We start from the raw sequence: 15,482 nt of genomic DNA, 5'->3' as shown, positions 1-15,482 counted from the left end.
ATCCCGCAGGTGCATCGGAGGCGCATCAAGGACGCCTCGTGGCTTAACGAGTCACTCTTGTTCCTGTTTCGCGTAACATCGTTGCAAAAAAAAAAAAGAAAAAGAAAAAAAAGACGTATCCTTTTTCAAAAAATTTGCGTGCCGGAAAAAAAAATTCGATGACCGTAGGTGCTCGATATATGTTTTTTCCTTCTCTTTGCCAGGGAGTTCGATCTTTGCCTTTCATCGCGGAAATATTTTAGACACTTTATCCGCGCTTAATGTAATGATGTAATATACGTAACGGTCGTGATCGAACTAAAACGCGAGTATCAAGTATCGCACGAGTATCACAATATCACGTACGCCATTAATCAGCTTTCGATAATATTAGAGATATATGTAGAGCACCGGGTTTAATTAACCGCTTAATTGATTAATGTATTAATCAAGACAGAATTACGCCGATCACGGAACGTTGCGTAGTAATTCTCGTCGAGCAATATTTACATGTTTGTTTAAACGGTTAATAAATGTCCGTGTCAACTTAAATGTCGATGCATGTAATTGTCATATAATGTGTCGCTTGCCGTTAAGCATTTCCAATAAAATAAAACGTGCGCCGCGTATCGAGCCTAGCGGCGTGTGCGCAACTATTAATTTTTCTGATTCCGGCCTTCCCTTCTCGCGGAGAAAGGACAGAGACGCGCGCTAAATGTACCTTAAGAACGTCTGCCTCACTCGCTTTTTCTCTCACGAGAAACGTAGATCAATCACAGATACACCGCGAGAGTGACTGCTAAGGTCACGCACGCCTATGATTCTGCGAAAAACCAAGATTAATCATTTCTATGATTGAGAATTTCGTTATTGAGGAACATTTTCCTGAGTGCCAGTAAAAATAGCGTGTGGAAGGATCCAGCCGATTTATCATTCGCGGCGAAAGACGATAACCGTGATTGTTATACAAAATTAAAACAGACATATATCTACCTACCGCCAGTGCACGTTTAATGCACAAAAGACACGCGCGATTTATGCATTATTAGATATTACGTCGAGCTTTTCATGCTCCATACTCTAGCAATTGGGGTTCGTCGCGAACTGACCTTCGAGCCGGCAATCGGAAAGTCAATCGATCATATCGCCGCGAAAGATCGAGAGCATCTCCGGAGTCCGACGACGTGGATCTGATCGCCAAGGGTTGCCGCAGGCAGCGAGTAATTATCGGTTATGCCGAGGAACTAATTGGCAGGGAGATCGCGACGGTCGATAGCGGCCCCGGAGTCGGATTCGCGATCGGCCGACGATCGCGGGCACCCCTTCCGATGGCAGACGCGCGAGGACCGTTCTTCAATTATTGCCACGGGAAAACGCACGCGGCGGTCGCGGTAGTACAGCCGTTTATTACCGGTCGACATTTCCCGTTCCGACGTAAATTAATTTCTACCGATCGCAACTACCGGTAATGCGTGGCGTCTTGGAGCGAAGCAATAATTACGCGTTATCATCGATTGACAGACAAGGGGTTAGCTCGAGCAAGCGACCGCTTCTTCGAATTAAGTACTTGCAAGTGCACGGCCCGCGCCGTCGAATCTTGACGTTGCGACATCAATCGACGTTCTCGATGTCCGAGAGAATAAGTTTTTCAGCCGCGCCGTTGGCACGGTGGAATAGAGTTATTACGAGTAATTTATCGGCGACGGAACGACGTTAACTCCGCAGCTGTACGTTTGGCAAAATCATGTTTGCGAAATAGACACTGGTTTGTTTCGCGCTGATTACAGCGGCGCGAGGTACACGAGATGGGGCGCGGCAAAAAAATAATTCCGTACAAAAACATGAAAAATATTTAAATAAAATTGCACGTAAAAATTGACACAAAAGAGAGCGGACTTTCTTGCTCTTGTATCGATCTACCTATAAAAACGTGCATAAAGCCACCGGCAAACATTCGAATTAACATTAAAATTACCTCGGCCACGGTTATAACGAAGGAAGTTCGTAAAATAATACTATTCATCAAGGCTTTTCAAAAAATTTTATCAATACCTCGCGTACAATGCCGACCCTTAGCGTGCGCGAAAAATATTTCCAATTACATTCGGCTACTTTGGCCCATCGCTACGGCTCGCGCATCGTACAATGTGCGCGGCGATGGAGTCAATCAGGTTTTTCGCCGCGAGTCGCACGCGTTTAATAAAACTCGGTGGTGATAATAATAGAAAAAGAAATTACGACAAAAAGCGCGATAACGCTTTATTAACTTCCATTATTTCTGCCTCAAGCGGGTCCGTCTAACAAAATTGATGTTAATTATCGTACAAATAGAGCGCGCCGTGGCGCGTATGTAATTACGGTTTGAGCTAAATTTCGATGAGGTAGATAACGTGAGTGCACGGCATGCGTGATGGAGGCGCATACAAACAAGCGTGCCCGCGCGCGCGCTCACATGTATGCATACGCGGTTTTGCAAACGGTCCCCGTTAGAAACGCGTGCGGCCGATTCTATGGAAACGGCAATACGATAAATGCCCCATAACGTAACCGACCCCTTTGACATTTACCAGCCGGGGCGCAGCAAAATTCAAGGGTTCCATTATGTAGCACGCGCGTCAATGAACCCGCCTCGAGTGTATTTCCCAGCCGGTCGCAGTTTCTCGCGTTTTCCGCGACGTTAACCGATTTTCTTAACGCGCTCGCGGAAATCCGAGGAATATACTTTCTCTCGGTACGAGCGGCGCGGCGCTCGGGGAAGTTTTGCCGCCGTAATTACGCTAAACTGCAGCAGGCGGTCCGTATCAATGTAAAGCGGATGAATCCGACTCTTTTGAAGGCGAGCTCCCGCCAAGAGCTTGCGAGTGAACCGCGAACCGCTGCGCCCGACGACGCAACAACCGTCGTCGGGGAACACAATTATCGTGCCTCGTTGCGTCCGTTCGTGCAAACTGGTGTTTCTTAGGAAACGTCGCGTTACTTACGTGATGTGTTAAATATTATCGTCGTAATTAAAAGATTCGCGTTAAAAGTAAGAGACGGGTGAATCTTTTTTGCAACGTTATATCGTCGACACTTTTTTTTTCCTTTTTTCTTTTACTTTTTTTTTCTTTGTTTAAAATATCCTGGCAGGTTTGTGAAGCTCACGATACGAGCAAACGTTTTAATTATCGCTAGCGAAAACAAATATAATTGTATTAAAAAATAAAATCACGGTTTGCTTTTTTCGGCGTGTAAAAACGACCTCGCGATTACCCAGCGGGAGTGAAAGAGACGGTGGGACGTGAAAATCTGAATGCCGAACGCTACCTGCCGAAACGTGACTGCCTTACGAAACGGATCCGCTGTCCTTGCCTGACGTCGCGAGCGACACGCGATGCGAAATTTCGATGACGAGACGCGCGCGACTCGTATCGCGGAATGCAAAAGCGACGATTGATTATTGCGCTTAAAACTCGGTCGCCTACGTGAAATACGCCTCGTAGCGAAACGTTTCGACGATGCATCTGGTACAGATCAAATTAAATCGTTCTTCGTCCGCGTCATCACACGTGTCTCGCTGCTGGCGTTTGCGGTTCGATTTCGCCGAGCTGGTTATATCAATCTCGGTTAGCGCGCTTTGCAGTTCGGGCATCGATACAAGCGAGCTATAATAACCGCCACCCGTGTGTATCTATAATTACAGAAAATGTATTTATGTGACGTGCTGTCGCGCCCCAGTCGAACCCCCGGCAATGCCCATCGTGAAATTGAATATGACAACCCGTATCTGTACCTCTTATTTTCAGCTCAGCTAACTACGTTCGCTCGGTATATTTAACACCGACGCAACGTCGCGAGATTCGTAGCGTGCACGGGAGGGTGATTATCGCGCGCCGCAGCATCCGTGGACGATCGGCCGGGTATCAATGGCGCGCGAGAACCCGGCGTGTGACGGAGCGCGCTCGTTAAAACTTGCGAGAAAAAAAGAAACAAAAAATGGTAATAACAAAAAATCAAGCCCGGGCGCGAAGTTCTTCGCCGAGGGGCACCGGCGACGGCCCTGCGGGCGTCGGGCACTCCTCCCGCACCCTTCTCTTCGCGTCAAGGGCGACCAGCGTCGTCGAAAGAACCCTCGCGCAACCATTGGCTCACGCGATCGCATGCGCGCTACTGGAAAGCATCCCTATCGATCCCGTCGCGCGAAACGCTCTCTCTCTCCTCCACCCTTTCCGCCCCCGTCTCGCTCGCTCTCGCTCCCTTTCGTCGAGGGCGCGCAATTGCGCACGCAAGATCACCGGCGATTACGACGTGGACCGCAGCGCCGCTGTCGCCGACGGCCCTCGCCTCGCGTGGACCGACCGACCGCTCCGTTTCCCGTGCTTTAAACTCTTAACCCATTAAAACACACCGCTTTAATTGTCATGACCTTTTGCGCTTAGCGTTTACTGGAGCTCGCGGTACAACTATCGCGACGTATTCAGTGCTGGGAATCGCCAAATTTCTAGACCACCCCCTTCCTCGCCTCGCGGACATGGCGCGGGGCCGATTACGTATCGAGCAGCAATCTCCTGTTCCCGCATATGTTGCATTTGTTTTTTCTACCGTAGATAGAGATCTTTCAGCAACTTCTGGGATCTTTACGTTTTAATGTTTTTTTTTGTTTTTAAGCTAGAGTCAACGCATTAAATTTTTTTTATCAACAGTTTACTTTGCCGCAGATGGAAATTACATCGCTATGTGTTTAACCGTGACAGGTCGTACGTTTTGCATCGGACCCTTTTCATCGCGGAAAACTAGAAAACAGGGAGGAGAGGCCGCTACCACTCGCGTTTAGACCAAGGAAATATGAGAAGGGGCGACGCGTTCGATATCGAGGACATAATCCGGTTATGTCGTGCATTACAAACATGTAATGCGATGTATTAAATGCTTAAGCGAGTATTAAGCACTCCTGAAACCATGCAACGTGCTTTTCCATTATTATGCACGTTATACCTCGTGCATAAGATTGTCATAATAATTATAATAACCGTAAAAAGAACGAAGCTGCGAAGTTTCGCGTCGGTAGATAAAGGAACGAAACTCGTTTCATTTTGAACGTGGAGGCGTTTTTTTTTTTTTTTTTTGTTTCGACGCGGAGAGAAGAGAGGAAAGACGAAGGATGAAGGTGGACCAACAAAGTTGGCAGATTGAATATTTAAGAGCCGCTCCTTTTGTGCGGAAAATCGAACGCTACTTCTCCATTAAGAGGCGAAGTATACAAAAAAGAAAAAAAAATAATAATAAAAAAAAACGAATAAAACGGTTCCTTTTGCTGAGCTTTTACTATCTTTCTTATTTAGACAGGGATTAAATCCATATTATTATTCTTTAATTGCCAATAACAGAAAATGTATATCGACACGCTAAATTTTTGTCTACTCGCTCTGCAAGGTAATAATTATTAAAATTGACATTACGTGGAAAAATGAACTATATTGTAAAATAAAGTTAATAACTTAGCGAAATAGAATTGATGAACAAATCAAACAATAAATGAAAAATTTATATATTTTCTTCGACAAAATAAAATGTGACGCGACAGACTAGTTTTTGAAAGAAATTTTTAATTGCTTAATTTCCACCTAGATAAATTTTTTTATTTTATTGTACCGTATTAATTAGTTCCTCTTCACGGGATTCTGTTCGATAAAAATGTAACGCTTTTAAGACGCTTTTTGCGAGGTAAGCAAAATATTTAAGCGGCTTCCAGCGTAAAGTAGCAAAGAATTTAGAACGTCGTGTTTAAAAATAAAAATAAAAGGAAGCTATCAGGCATTGAAATTTTCCCGAGAATGCCGAGACATGCTCAATTACTTACACTCGCTTTGGTCCAAGTCTAAGCGTCGTGACAAGATTAAAACAGGACGATTAATCGCTCGAATATATTACGCGATAAATCAGATGGGGAAGGTGAGGGAAAACACCAAGTCGGTGAAAAGATTAACTTAATTTTATCGATGGAAAAGGGATGACATATTGTTTTATGATACTTTGACAACGAGGTTCAACCTTTATCCTTGCCGAAATACTTTAATTTTGAAATTACTAATTATTCATAAAAAAAAGAGACGATTCCACTTTAATTCTTCCAAGATCAAATTAAAGAAAAAAAATTAAATAATTAGATAATTATACCGTGCAAGTTTTTAAAAAGATAACATATTTAAAATAATTAATTAAATTTGTTATCGTGTTATTTGAGCATATTATATAACCTGTGATCTATCTTAGTAAAAGGCTTAACTGCAAAAGACAAAAAAAAAATACTTCTACAATTATCTCTTCCCGTCATTTTTAATATACTTCCTAGAAATATAGAATGACGATTCGTCACTGTCGCCCACTTTTATAACGCTTCTAGGTCATTTTTTGTCGCGTGTAATGATTCAAGTTTGCGACTGATGAAATGCCTGACCGTGACAAGCAAATAAATGTAGATATTACTCCATAAAATAAACTTAAAAAAAATTCAAATTACAAAATATTATCGATTTCTTAAAATAGAAAGTTTTGAGAATTTATTAAAAACTATTCATCGCTGCATCATCCTAATCGTTTCTTTTTCCACTCGAAATATCAAGCCATAATTAAAAATTATATGTTAGGAAGCGTCGAAGTAACTAATTAATGCTGAAATATCATTCTTTTTCTTTTTCGCAGTTACGTAATATCGACCGCGAGATTAAAAAGTCGAAGCGTACACGATCGCTCGACCGACGCTTTCAAGAGCACTAAGAATTTTGCACAGTTAGCGAGCATGACAGTGCGTTATCGAAGTAAGGGGATTTCTTCGTCGAAAATAAGCCACGGGGATGAAGGGTAGACGAGGGTATACACAAAGTACCGCCAAGGGTGAATGGCTCCATGTAAAACAGCTCCACCCTCTTCATCCCTCTCGCGGGAGAAGAGGGGGGGAGCGCTCTCTTTCTCTCTCATTGATCCACTCTCCGCATCGCAGCATTGTTTCCATACTCTCTTGTTTTTTTATTTTTTTATTTTTTTCCTTGCCTTGCCTTCCGAATAGGGAAGCCAAAAGCATCGCCATTTTTCAAAGTGTCGGACGTCCAGAGAGCGTATATTCCCGTATATATATATTACAATGGATAAGCTGTATTGCTTTCCGTCGCGAAATTTCGAACTAACAGTATCACGCGGATACGTTTCGGAATAGAAGTTATTTTATTCGGCACATACGCAGTAGCAATATCGCTGCACTATGTCTGATGGAACGGCGACACAGAGATTGCCAATGATGATCTTCAACCGCAATGAAAATTCGCGCAATTTAGAGAGATTGTTACCGCAAAAAAAAAAAAAAAAAATTGTTTTCTTTCAATTCAGATTAAAAAAAATTTTTAAGTTTGCCAGGCTTATCATCGTACGACAAATATAGTTAATCGAAATTATTCCGAAGTTTCCTCCGCTATAAATTTTGTAAATTTAGCCGGATCAGAACCTAAGACTATTCGATACGCTAGACACGGGAATTAAGAAGGCGCGAGGCCAAAATGAAAGAAGAAATTAATATTTCTGCCTTTTCTTTGTTCAACGCTGCTGTTCATCGTCGGAGATGCTCGCGCCGGAAAGGTGGCTTTTATTCCTTCCGCATTATACCGGACTGACTCTCGGCGGAGTTTTTCCCTCCCTCAAGTTTTAATTGACATCTTTCCGGAGATCGTAACTTTTCATAACGGAAACTGCGTCCAGTGGAACGCCGGCTAATCCAATGATGATGAAGAAAGAACGCGGGATGTGAACTTCCGGGGATCATAAAAGTTCTGTACAAGAACGCGGCGAGAGATCACGTCTACGATGACCTCAACGTTTTCTATCGAAAAATTTTGCGACATGCGTAAACGTAGATTTATTTCAGCGAAATAACTAATAAAACGGCCGTTGAGATTTATCATAATAAATGAGATATCTTTACGTTTCTAATGAGATGTAGAATATTGAAAAATATTACAATTTTTTACCAAAATAAAAAAAATAAAAAAAATTAAAAAAAATAGCTATCACAACGTGCCATCCGCAAATCCTGTTGTTAATCCGCCGACAAATTCGACAGGGCGTCCCCCAATCGCGAAAAACCCACAAACCGAAGGGTTGAACTTACGAATGCCGTTCGACCCTCGCTCCGACTACCGCGCTCTCCAGGAGCATTTTTTTTTCCCCCGAACCGTTTTACGCGCACGCGTTTCGTTCCCTGCACACACACGCGCACGCACACGTACACGTGGGGCGTTCGTACGATCGATGACTGAAAAACGCAACCACGCTGCTGCTACCATTACTGCTGCAAACCACCCCTCTCGCCGTGATACGCATCCTCGCTGCAGGACACCCCGTCTCGCTCACGGCTATCCGCCATTTGTATTAATGAACGCGATCGCTCGGTTTCGCTATGCATCCCCGGGCGCATTGATAGGTCTCGTATCGGTTACCCACGGGCGAGAAAAAATAACGAGAGGGAAGAGATGAGCGCGCGCGCGCGCGCGGCCAATGCTCTCCCGGCATTTCGATTGTTTATCCAGCCGAAATGGAAAGGTGTCTCGCAATTGTTACCGCGCGAGAGCACGCGCGACTTTCATTAAACGAAAGTAAGCCGTCGCGGTCGCCGACGATGCTCGGGGAAGGCTGCGCCACGTGAACTTGAGATTTTTCTACGGCGAAGAGAAAGATATGCTTTCGCGTCGAGAGAGGTAATCACGGAATTTGGAGCGAAATAACGAGACGTGGGATCCCGAGGGAGTGCGCACGGAGGTTTTCGAAAAATAAATAATTTTAACTGCAACTGCGAATGCGATTCGCGAAGTGCACACGACAATTTGATAATACGCGACATTCGACGTACAGCTACAAACAAACGTTCCAAATAATTTTCTTTCAAATTCGAATCGAACGAGACGCGTATCTGGCACCGATAAAATACAATTTAGAAGAATTAGAAGCTGAAAGGTTCGTATAGAGCAGCGATATACAATATTCAATCCATACCTAAAATATCGCTGCATGTAACAGCAATTTTAACGGATTGTCGGACACCTTGTGTCATGAACGTCTCCGTGTATGCAGTCGCGCGTATGTGCGTTCCGCGGAGAGCTGGCGCAGCGCGCGTAATGAATGACAACGTGAAAGCGCGACTCGTTGCGTAATGAGCCCCGCTGGCGCAACTGTGTCGAACCTGTGCGCGGAGAACGTTTCGAGAGACACGTTTTTAAGTGCCCGCCCTCCTCGGTAAACGCGCGAGCGGCGCGGCGATTTTTCGCGCGAACGCGAGCACCCTCGCGAGAAAACCTATTCGCGAGTCAATCATGCGTCTCGCGCCGTCGCGATTCGAAAGGGCTACGATACTTTACACCGACGCGCGTGTGCCGCTTGAGTAATTCCCTTGAATCGATAAACCGCGGACTGGGACAATCTAATGTTCTAACGTGAGACCAACGACGATCTCGGCTTGATATTTAAGCGAGCTTTTCATCGCTTTAGAGAAGTCAGCACGGGGGACTAATACATGATTTCAGAGAGCGCACTTGTAGTCTTTTTTTTTTTTTTTTTAATCGTTCTTCTCTTCGAAGAAACGCCTACTGCAAAGCGTACGAAAGGAGGACATGGGCACCATATGAACCGATGCACTTTTACCGACGCATATGGCACGCGAAGGCTATTTTTAACGGCAAATGCCATGACAAGCGCGGCATGCATGGTCCGTAAGCCAGAAATTCATCGCGTAATATTGATGCCACAAACCGGGGCGAAAGTATCCCGGTGGAATTAAACGGCGGGAAAACTTGCAGAGCAAAAAATTTTTTTTCTTGGCAACTTTTAAGCAACAAATGAGTAACAAATAAAAATATTAGTGAGAATTAATTCTGCTCATTTTGTTCCGCTAACTTATAAGACGTCTCTCTATTTCTAGTTTAAACCTAAATCACACCTCGCGAAGCCACAGCTCGCCCCGAGCGCGGTCGTTTTTCCTTCGACTTTCGCGGCAACCTCGAGAGGTGGGACCCGTCGAGATTGCGTCTCGATGTCTTTTCTCTTCCATCAGTTTCGCGATATCTTTATGCGCGTTGTCCACCGAAGCCTGACGTTACAAAAGTATGGCCTGTTGGCGGTCGCCATCGCGATTGGCGCTCGCCGCAAATTCCAGCCGCGCATAAATTAAGAAAACGGAAGCCGTGCGACGTTTGAAAATTCCGCGGGGCATTATAATGTACACGCGCGGCGTAAATAATCCAACGAAATCGCATTGTCACGCGGGCCGTATCCGCCTGGCGGTAAGGAATGTCGCTCGACCGCAGTCGAGTGGTGTCTGATAAATGATCGCACCCGCGGAATATTAAGACTCCTCGGCCACGTACGGCGATACGGGCGACGCGAACAAATGTTCTCGGCCGCGTTGCTACAAGAAAGAAAACGAGCGCGGTTTCACGTAGACAAATCGAGGGCCGTTCTCGCTGCGATCGGACGCGTAACGTTGCCGATCGTTATTCGTCATAATTTCCGCGCTTCCTCGCGGCCACGTTTATCCGAAACTCGCCAATTAATTTGTCGCTTAAGTTTCCGAAGTAATCCAGAGTCGGCCTCTCTATCTCTGTTGCGGGACAATATAAGGCCCCGAGGTGAAAAACCGTCACGGCCGAACTTTCCGAGTAATTATTCCTATCGAGAACTTTTTGAGATTCCAGAAACGCGGAAAAAGAAATCGACGGAAGGTAAGGTCTGATCGAGAAACTCGTCCCACTCGTCTTTGCATGTAATTGAATGAACTGAGGCGTCTTATCGATGCACGCGTCGCGAACGGGCATTGCGTCAAAGGTGCGCGCTCGCGAATTTTCCGGATGGAGGATCGCCCCCTTCGCGAATAATTTCCTTGCGAACCATCTCTCAAACGCGTGGAGAAGCGACGTGACCGTCAAAGGAAACACGTTAACTCCCGACGCAATTTAAACGGCAAAATTAACGCTTTTGACACTACGCCGATTAGAATAATGCACTTTTCTGATTGCCAGCGATCGTCTTTTCAATATTTAATATGCGCTTCTTACATGATCTCGTTACGAATGATTTCGCTAAAGTACCTCGACGTAATTAACGACGCTTCTGTGATCTCACTTGTCGGTAATATTTCATTGACCGTTTATATTATAAATAGCGCGATTGTATCGTCAATAATATTCTCTTGCGCGGGTATAAAAGAAATGCCGCGGGAATAGGGAATCGAGAGGGATTCTTGATATTTTTTTTTTTTTTTCCTAAGCTACACAGACAGTGCACGATTTCTGAAGAACAGCCTTCAGTCCCAGAGATGGCGCGCCCAAGAGCTTTCCGGTTGAAAGATCACCCGTCCGTGATAATTTTCCGGGACCGGTCCGTTCCGAGAGGCAAGGAGAGAGATAGGGGAGAGGGGGAGAGGTGTCCGTGCCACGGTATGCGGTAGAAAAGGAGAGACGCGACGAGAGAAGCGAGGAGAAAAGACCGGTCGGGGGCAGCCGCGCCGAGGCACGTCCGAGCGAACAGGAATCGCCGGAGCGGCGATCGCTCGGAGCGTCTCCTTGGCTTCGGTCAGTGCCTGGCTACGGCCAACTTTTCTTCACCTTGCGGGCGAACGACCGTTACGTTTTTTCGCTCCAAGGCTGAACGTATCCTTTCGTCGGAGGTTTCTCTCCCTTCTCGACGCGCCGCGCGTCTAGGGACGCTGCAAATCTTCGCGACCGGCATTCCATCGAGGAAAATTCACGCGGGAGTTTCCCCGGACGACCCTTTTGTTTCTCAAGAAAATAGTATTTAAAAATATTCGAGGGAAAAAAAAAAAAGATTCGGCACGATTTATAATTATTACGTGAAAATCGACTAGCAGAGTGAATTAAGGAAATTGATATCTCGCACGCCAAGAATATGTTAGATTTATTTAATAAAATTAAATTTAATTCGATTAAAACGAGAGATTCAGAAGCATTTGCGTAAAAGATTCTGGAGAGTTTTATTTTCTTATGGGCGGTTTTTTTTGGCAACACTCGTTGCATTGCATTCGACCGTTCCGCGTGATAGTAGAGTCGTGAATAGATTCATCTTACTTCGCTACCGATTTGTCTTTCGAAATTGCCAACCCACACGTTTAACGGCGGCGTAATCGGCCGGTCAATACCACCTTCGCCGATCTGATTTATTGAGGAAACAAGGCCGAGATGTCATGGTTGAAAGAAACAGATAACTAAAGAGATGTTTGGTGCCGTGAAAACATACGATTTAGTAGGTTGACATGCGGCTAGTTTGCGCAAGATTTCACGACTGACTGAACCGTGTTCGATCACCTCGTTGTTTACGTCTCCGTCTTAAAACTGTTTTTTTTTTTAGATTTTTTTTTTCCTTTTTTGGTACCGCTGCCGCGAATAAAGTTCATTTTACAATAGGAACCGTGACGCTGCGTTGAAAAATCGCTGTGCCAAATCGCGCCGACAGGAAAACCTTTTTCCAACAATCAATTAAAACGTGGGTAGGTGGTTGTGGCGCTAGCACAAATACATAATGCATGATTCATCTCCTCCACAACTCATACAAATAGCGGATTATTTTGGAGTAACGCCAACCTTCGCTCCACTTCGAATTACTACTAGCTAAATAAGACATATCTCGTGGACCATTTGTCAAACGTGGAGACTCACCGGCGACGTCGCGGAGCGCAGTATCCGGCGTTTCCTATACGAATTTTCGAGTTCAGATTCTGCTGAAGCTAACGCTCGCTCGAGAGCGCAATATACAGGGTGTCCCAGATCAGTGGACGATGCCGTAAATAATAGGTAGATTTAATCGAATTAATACGAAAAGTCCTTTACCATTTTGAAAAATTCTCAATAGTTTTCGAGAAAAAAATTAAAATATATAAAATTTATAAGCGTAAGAGCGACAAGAAAGCTGCGCGTGAGTGAGCGCGACAGGCGAATGACTAGAAATGGCACCGTCTTCTGTCGCGCTCACTCAGCCCACGCTTCCTCGTCGCTCTTACGCGTACATAAATTAATTTTTTTCTTGAAAACTATTGAGAATTTTTCAAAATGGTACAGGACTTTTCGTTTTAATTCGATTAAATCTACCTATCATTTTCGGCATCGTCCACTGATCTGGGACACCCTGTATAAAAATCTGCCGCTTATATTCACCGTACGTATCGTTCTTCGGCGAGCTGCTCGGAGACTATAATCGTTCGGACGTCGAAGCGCTATTTTTCGCCTTTAATGTATGCGATTGTGAAGTTCGGAGCGATAAGTTGCGGATAATTCGCGATAGGGCCTTTCGCTTTTCTATTACGCCGAAAGCTCGGTAAAAATCGACAATATGGAAATGCTCTGACGATAATTTGCATGTTTTGTACGCGACAAAATTAACCGATCCGTCGAACGAAAAATACGCGTAATACATTTATCTGTATTACGACATGTATTACCTACTTGATAAGGTCGCGCTGCAGCCCTTTGTATATCTTAGTATAGTCTCTTACCTGCAACAGAAAGAAAACAGCAATGATTAGTCGTGATAATTAACGGCGTGCTGTATAATTAAAATAAAAAAACAGTAAAGTTTAGTAAAAAATTCTTTGGGTAAAAATGAGCGTGCGAAGCAGCCGATAAAGATGCGAAAACTTTCAAAAAAAAAAAAAAAAGTAACATATAACATTGCCTGTATTTTTCTATGTAATAAACTCTGTGTGTAAATTAAAAAACAATTAAAAGAATTATTTAATATAAGACTATCCTATCGTAATAAATTACAGTTTCATGAGCGCGTGTTTCACGAGTGCATTTCACAAGCGGGTTCTGCGAGTGACCGACAGCTATCCGCGACCCATCTACTTTGTTGTAACGACCGTGATCGTCGGGCACAGACGAACCCGTCGACGTCACGCGAAGTCTTAAGAGCCCGGGCACACGCGACTTTACTTTTCTGAAAACTACCGAAAATTATTAGGTCCGATCGGGACGATATACGAATAATACCGACGTGAATTGAATTTACATAGTAATATTTATCGCTTGAAAACAAGCTCCTGCTTGCGGAATATCGTAATGACGCTGCTGTTATAAATAAATCACGTCTATTGACGAAGAATTACGTCAGATTTAATAATCGGTTGTGCGATGAATTTTGAAAATTAGAAGCTTCGGTATTTTGATTAAGTTACAACGTGTCGCCTCTAAGACAAGCCGATTTTTGATTAGCTATATGCGCTGGCTGCAACAAAGGCGATAGAATTTCTACGTTTATTATTTTTTTTTTTTTCTCTTTTTTTTTTCCTCCTTTCGCGCTTACCGCTCGGTTTTTTAACGAATTGCCAATCAGCTAATTGAAAAACGATGAATCGGCATGGCAAGAACGCAGGGCGCATCATTAGCAAATGCGTTTTGTGATTGAATTTTTCATGTATCGCGGGTATGAAACTTCACCGGCTGCCACTTCGTTTACATTCGTGCCGCAGAGCTTACCGATAGCATTCCGCCACTCCAATTAGCTGATTAAAATGCCAGTTAATACGTGGCCGATGCATTTGTGATTCCTAATTAATTCGCGGCTCTTCATTAATATCTTTTATAATGCCGCGACGTTGTTAAACAAAATGTCAACTAATGGCGGGGCGTGCGCGCGTTGCGAATACATTTCACGGGGTCGCGTTGTAATTCTTGTAAATTACTCGGCGTATTCATCAATTAATATTCGAAATGGTCGTCGCGCCTCCGCGGAGAGTGACAGCGTATCGTAAATCGTCAACAAATAGCGATATGCCGCACAATGACGAGTAAAATCGAACTCGCAGTTGGTTTTCGAAAACACGAGGTGTTGTTCTCGCGTTGCGACACGGCGCGTCAAGCCGATATGCGAATTCACGTCGACGGGTCGAGTGTGGCATTAGTCGCGGCGAACAAACGTAAAAACGGAACGTTTATTACGGCGATACGAGCCGAGGTACGCGGCCCGGCGGGATCGCACTTCGCTCGGGTTTCACCCGCATTTTCATTCATCAACCGGCTACCTAACAATGAATCATCTTGTCTGCCGATATAGAGACAGGTACAAATTTATTCAGCCGTCTGCGTATACGAGCGACACGATACGAGGTCCGTTCGTTCCGAACGCGCATATCCCGCATACATTATTAATTGTAAACGCCCGTGTAATGCCCCGCGCGCGAAAAGACCGATGCGGGACAGACGAGCGTTCGTTTATTTCACTCGCCACCCCTTTTATCGGAGTTTCAGAAAATACGATGCTAATTCGTCCTGTTAATAAAATTAATTATAAACATATTTAATCGGATACCAATTAGAAAATTAAATTCAGTAGTACAAAATGAACGAAACTAATAATTTCAAAATTTTGTACAGTGTTGAATTAAAAATAATTTATTCGGAGCAAAATTTCTTAGGTGAAAAATAAATTAAAATATTTACGCGGTCGATAATAACGACATGTTGTTTTGCGCTAAA

The 15,482-nt window shown here is 44.3% G+C and overlaps 1 protein-coding gene across 3 annotated transcripts in view; it reads right to left on the bottom strand.

The window, feature by feature from the left end:
* LOC139113912 (protein gustavus-like) overlaps positions 1-15,482 on the bottom strand; it is a 175,355-nt gene that overhangs the window by 112,123 nt on the left and 47,750 nt on the right. The window contains exon 2 of one of the 3 annotated variants that reach the window (XM_070675359.1): positions 13,452-13,501. The exons of the other annotated variants lie outside the window; for them this stretch is intronic. The gene's annotated coding sequence lies outside the window, so the exon portion shown is untranslated. The remainder of the gene's footprint in view (positions 1-13,451; positions 13,502-15,482) is intronic. 3 annotated transcript variants of the gene reach the window in all.

Source organism: Cardiocondyla obscurior, linkage group LG03, assembly GCF_019399895.1.
Source record: "Cardiocondyla obscurior isolate alpha-2009 linkage group LG03, Cobs3.1, whole genome shotgun sequence".
Lineage (NCBI taxonomy): Eukaryota > Metazoa > Arthropoda > Insecta > Hymenoptera > Formicidae > Cardiocondyla > Cardiocondyla obscurior.
Note: the sequence above shows the minus strand (reverse complement) of the source record. Positions and strands in the feature narration are given on the sequence as shown.